At 39.9% G+C, this 6450-nt stretch overlaps 1 pseudogene; it reads left to right on the forward strand.

Moving 5' to 3' along the window:
• The first annotated feature begins 3769 nt into the window (after positions 1-3769).
• LOC129276098 (choline dehydrogenase, mitochondrial-like) lies at positions 3770-6096 on the forward strand (annotated as a pseudogene).
• Positions 6097-6450: the final 354 nt, after the last annotated feature.

Genomic DNA, 6450 nt, shown 5'->3' on the forward strand with positions numbered 1-6450 from the left:
GACTGGACTTCTCAGCAATGAAGACATCCAATCACTAGCGTACCTACGGGGGGGGGGGGGGGCAGGGGGGCACTCTGCCCCCCTGACGAGCAACAACCCATACAAAAGACATATTCCTGCCCCCCCTGACGAGCTTAAAATACCATTTTTGCCCCCCCCCCTGACGAGCTTGAAGACCTTTACTACCCCCCCCCCCCCTGATGAGCTTTTTGCTTGTCAAATTTTTTTGTGGTACGAAAACCTATATTTTTTTATTAAAAACTTTTTTTTTTTTTTTTTTTTTTTGCTTGTCAAATTTTTTGGCGGCCGATTTTGCCCCCCCTGTGAAAAATCCTAGGTACGCCACTGCATCACATTGATGGGGGGGGGGGAGGGGGTGGTTGTGCTCATCCAAGGTGTACTGTATGAAAGTGTGTATTTTGCTTTCATTGATTTAATTTATTGCATATTTTAATTTCCATGATTCTTTTATTTGGGGAAAAACAATCAGTTCACACTTTTTTAAATTACATTTATGGAAAATTGCCAATTACTATGGTCTCAGGAGTAAGCCACTATCCCTCTATCATATCATCATTTGGGTGCAAACAATGTCCTTACCAGCAGACATAGAGGCATTTCTGCACCGATGGGTGCATAAAAATGTTTTGCTAAGGGCGTTCTTGCACTGAAAGGACAAAATTTGAACAAAACCAAGCTAAGTATAAATATGGGCTTGCATTATTTCCCATATTATTATTTTTTTATGAACAGGTTGATTATCAGAACTGAATTCAGAGCTGCTCCTGTCTGTAGTAACATCATTATAAGAGTGGACTTCAGAATGAGGGCGTTGCTTGTTTAAAAACTTCACTCCATGGAGCTCTCCAAATTCATCTCAAATTAGACTGCTTCTGGAAACCAGATTTGTTCCTTCAAGCAGAGACACTTGTGGCTTTCCTGACTGGACTTCTTTGGATTCTTCATGCCAACCTTAAGGACCGTGGTCTTCTGCATGATACACATCAATTTCAAACAAGACATTCTGTGGTGAAACACTTGATGTAGATGATATGAAATTTTCTTTCATATAACTGAATCTCAGAAGTAATTCCTCGGGAGCAAGAAACATTGAAAAATGAAAATAAAAGGTCCATCAATAATGAATGTCTTGAGCAGTGTTCTTTTTTGTGCACAGATCAATGGATCTTTTCAAGTCCAAGCAGGGATGTAGTCAATGCTGACCTTGAGGCAACATTTTGCTGGCCTTGGTCCGAGTCACTGTACAGAATCTATGGGAAGTTCTCTCAAGCTGCCTCATGACTCTGAAGAATCAGCCTCGACCTCATCCCTGTATGCAAGTGTGATATATATCTACGATGCAATCTCATGATTAAAGAGAGAGAAACAAGAGAGCTTCAGATTTTGAAGTGTAGCAATCTCCTGAAATGTATGTTTTATTTGAAAATCAAACTAAAATAACTTAATTGGGCATGTTATTCATTATGATATGTATGAATGAAAGCATTTAAGCAATTTAGTGCTCTTGCAAAACATATTCTGAGTTGTATTTACTGCAGACCCTCTGAAATATTGATAAGCATTTGCCAGTGCATGAAGTGTTTTAATAAAGAGTGGCTTTTGTGCCTATGGAGAGTTATTATTTCTTCAACATTTCTTCATACAAATTATTTCAGAAATCACAATTTGAATATTCCATGACATCTGATAACAAGAGCAGAATATTTTTGGTGATTGACACACTTTAAAATGATATTAGGAGAGAATGTACTGAAATTGTGTGAAAATAATGGCATAATTGCTGAAGAGGCCTATAAAGATTGAAAATAACATTATTTCAAGTTTTTCTTGAAAAAACCCGTTGGAAATTGAAAATGGCATAATCTACACAAGTTTTCAAAACAAAATACAAAAAAAAAAAAAATTGCAGAATTTTTAGTACACAAGCCTATGGACAATCAATTGAACGTAAATCGAACGCAAATTTTGCGCATCCTCCAAAATCTTACATAAGTTACGGTCGATTTGCAATCAATTGCAAAGCTTGCGCTTGATCTACGTTTAATTGATCAAACGCAACTTCTTCTTGCAACAGGATTGAACGTATCTTGCGTTCAATTGCAGATTTGCGTTTAATCGGAGGACTTACGCTCAATTTTGGGAGTTGCGTTCGATTTGCGTTCAATCGCAAGTTTCTTGCAACACCCCATAAGTGTCCTACCAGTCAGCAAAATGCAAAGAACAAAAGGCCCCCAAAACTTACGAGTTTTCAAATTATACAATTATTGACATTTTCACCAACATAATAGTTTTTGCAGAATGAGCAGAAGCAAGACTCGTTAAATAATATGGGATGGGGCGAATTTCCAAAGTTGAAGTTAAAAGCCATAGTATAGTTGACAAATTACAGAGTAGGCATACATTTTTATAAAACTAAATTCTGCCGTGGAAGAATTTTTTTAATGTTATGGAGTTAGAATGTGTTTGGGGTGGAAATAGGGGGTAGGTTGAGGTTGCAATCATTAGTGCAATCAATTCCAGGCTTCCAATATCCAGTTTGAAAGCATTATAATCCCTTTTATTGCCAGAACTGTCATCAAATAAATCCACTTTACATAATCACATTTAGTATTTTAAAATAATGCTTAAACTTAAAATAATGTTTGCCCATAAGAAATTCTTAATGAAATGACACGATGCTTTCCCATCATCTAAATAGTCTGATACTATATTTATCTAACCTATATGCTGCTAATTATCTGCCCTGATTCATGTTAATAGTTATTGTTAATATTGTTTGATTGTGATCCTGAAAGTTGGAACAGGTTTGCAGTGGTGGCCAAAGCGGGAGGGGGGTGCAGGGGGACAATTGCCTCCCAAAATTTCTCGAAGAAAAAATGCAGGTTTTTTATAATGGAAATTGCCCCCTTTTTTAATGAAATGTGCTATTTTTCAAAGTGAAATACTCATAGACTACCTTTTGTTAAGTAAGCATGTTATTTTATGTGAGAAAATCACACATTTGTTGGCTCGCGCTGCGTGCTCGTATCAATTATTATTTCGTAAGGTAATCATTCTGTCCGAGGTTACAGAAATGCTTAGAATTTCCAGATTTCACATTAGAATATCACAAATCTTTGGCTCGCGATTTGTTCTCGCATCGCATTATTTAGTTTGGGAGATATGTATCCTATTAATCAGTTACTAAAATACAGTCCTTATCAGGTCCCCTGTCTGGTCAGTATATTAAAAATTTCAGGTCGCGCTTTGCGCTTGCGTGAATTCTTAAGTTAGATACACAGCTTTTTCATGATAACAAAAACTAATTGGAATGTTTAATTTGCATGTCTTATTAAATCAAATATCCAACAGTATGAGCTTGCGATTCGCGCTCGCAAGATCTCGCGAGGGTGCCCTTTTAACTGTAAATAGCGCCATAATTAACCCAAAAGCGAGTTTCACAACTTCAGATATAGAAATTTCTCCACCAAAAATAAAGCCTAAATGTATATTATATTAAATAGAATCAGAAAAAACGTTTGAAAGGCTTTGCTCAATTACTACAAAACATGCAACTACCTAAGGCAAATAATAATCTCATGGCGAAAATATCCGTTTTCACCACAATGCCAATTTTGATATATAAGTACCCTTCCCCCCCCCCCCCCAAAAAAAAAAAAAAAATACGCCGCCTCTGAAAGTTTGGCCATTGCCAGGAATAGATTAGCCTATAATCTAGGCGGAGGCTGCAGTTATTGTCTTTGCTACTATGCCGAACGCAAGAGATACGTCTGATCTGGCGAAGACTAAGCATTTATGGATGCGAAGCATCCAGTCTTCGCCAGATCAGACGTATCTCTTGCGTTCAGCATAATGGCAAAGACAATAACTGCAGCCTCCGCCTAGATTATAGGCTACATATAGGAATAGATAAACCTGAGCAACCTCAAAACGGAAGCAGATCATACTACTATGTAAAGTTTGTGGAGCCATAATTTCTGACGACTTAGCAACAAAGGTATTAGTTTCTCATTTGATCCAAAATGTGTATTTTTTTAAGTCCAAATATTTTCAAATCTTTGTAGAATCCACCTTAAAATTTTCACCAAAATGCCACGAATTCAATTTTAAAAATATCTATCCCCATCATCACGTGGTTTTAACATTTTATTACATTAGCAAGGAAACTTCGTTGTGGTCAGCGAAATCGATTTGAAGTAATAATGGAATTGGTGACAATTATATATATTTCTTTATTGCTAATAATGTTAAAAACATTCTCGGATATTATTATTATTATTATTCCTTTTCTCCTGTTTGGTATCCGCCTTTCTCTTAACAGGTTTGATAAACCGGAAGCACCTGTCTTTAATACACGATTCTTCACAGAAGGCATCACTAAGTATTCAGGCTGGGAACATACGCGATAACGAGTACACACACATCATCGTTGGAGCAGGGTCTGCAGGATGTGTTCTGGCCAACCGTCTCTCTGCCCAATCTAGCAACAAGGTACTACTCCTCGAAGCTGGACCGAAAGACAATTCGTGGAAGATTCAAATGCCAGCTGCCGTAGGGATTCCCCTCCACGCCAAAGACCACAACTGGTATTACCGCACAGTTCCACAGAGACACCTGAACAACAGGGAGATATACTGGCCAAGGGGTAAGGTCCTAGGCGGCTCTTCATCTATCAATGCAATGGTATACGTCAGAGGTAATGCGACTGATTACGATAGATGGGAGAGAGAGGGAGCTATCGGATGGTCTTATGCAGATTGTCTACCATACTTCAAGCGTGCCCAGTGCCATGACCAAGGTGAAGATGAGTACAGAGGGGCGGATGGCCCCCTGCATGTTTCCGCCGGTAAATCAGAAAACCCTCTCTTTGCTGCGTTTGTTAAAGCAGGTGAACAATGTGGATACCCTTACACCGCTGATGTAAACGGATACCAGCAAGAAGGAGTTGGGTACTTCGACCTGACAGTTTACAAGGGCATGCGATGGAACACCTCGAATGCATACCTCGGACCAGTGGATGTCCGAAAGAGGACAAACCTGAACGTCCAATCACAGGCATTATGTGATAGAGTTTTATTCGATGGGATAAAGGCAGTAGGTATAGAATTTACCTGTGACAACGAAAAGCAGGTGGCAAGGGCATCACACGAAGTGATTTTGTCAGGAGGGGCAGTGAATTCGCCGCAGTTGCTGATGTTGTCTGGTGTGGGAAATGCAGATGAGCTGAGAGAGCTAGGTATCCCAGTAGTTGCTAACCTTCCCGGTGTAGGACAGAACCTTCAAGATCACGTACAGCTCTGTATCAAATATAAATGTACGAAGCCCGTCACACTTTATACAGCAAAGTGGAAGATGCCCTTTTATATGATTCGAGTGGGCCTTGAATGGTTTATGTTTAAGACGGGGCCATGTACCACGGTTCACCTAGAAGCAGGTGCTTTTGTAAGAAGCCGCCCAGGAGTAGAACATCCCGATATCCAGATGCATTTCTTGCCATTACTATCTGAGGATAACGAACCAATGTTCGAACATGGTCATGGCTTTCAGATTCATGTCAATACGCTGAGAGAGACAAGTCGTGGCTTCATCAAGCTTTTATCTCGTGACCCCGGCGAGCATCCCCTCATTGATCCAAACTACCTGGAAACCGAGGTTGATCGTAGGGACTTGCGAGAGAGTATCAAAATCACGCGCAAGATCATTGCGCAGAAGGCCTTTGATGAATAACGTGGGGAAGAATTGTCGCCTGGATCATCAGTCCAGACTGATGCTGAATTCGATGCATTTATCACTGCCAAAGCTGACACACTCTATCATCCAACATCCACCTGTAAAATGGGTTCTGAAGGTGATGCAATGGCCGTGGTTGACAACACTACCAGAGTCTTTGGGGTGGAGAATCTAAGAGTGGTCGATGCTTCCATCATGCCTAGCATTGTCAGCGGGAACACCAATGCCCCAACGATCATGATAGCTGAGAAGGCTGCTGACATCATCCTTGGTAACAAACCACTTGAGAGAAGTAACCCACCAATCTGGAGTCCTGCATCCTTAGAAACTCAAAGTGATGGTTAATGGTAAATGCAATGAGCTCGGTTTACAAATATTCAGTCAGTGACAAAAAATATATCAGTGATGAAATCATAAAAAAGAAATAGGCCTATTTGACCTCATTGCGATAATATAACTAACAAGATTAATGACAATTTTGAAGATGTTCGTCATCGCGGAGAATTCAATAGAGTTGGTTTGATCGGTTGTCTCGCGAAGCGGTTGAAACTGCAGAAGATTTCACGACGTTTCGTTGGCTGCTGCTCAACTTTGTCAAGTGATGGAGACTTCGCATACCCGCTATAACCTTCGCCCTCGCACCGAAGTCTCCATCACTTGACAAAGTTGAGCAGCAGCCAACGAAACGTCGTGAAATCT

The sequence above is a fragment of the Lytechinus pictus genome, chromosome 14 (genome assembly GCF_037042905.1).
Source record: "Lytechinus pictus isolate F3 Inbred chromosome 14, Lp3.0, whole genome shotgun sequence".
Lineage (NCBI taxonomy): Eukaryota > Metazoa > Echinodermata > Echinoidea > Temnopleuroida > Toxopneustidae > Lytechinus > Lytechinus pictus.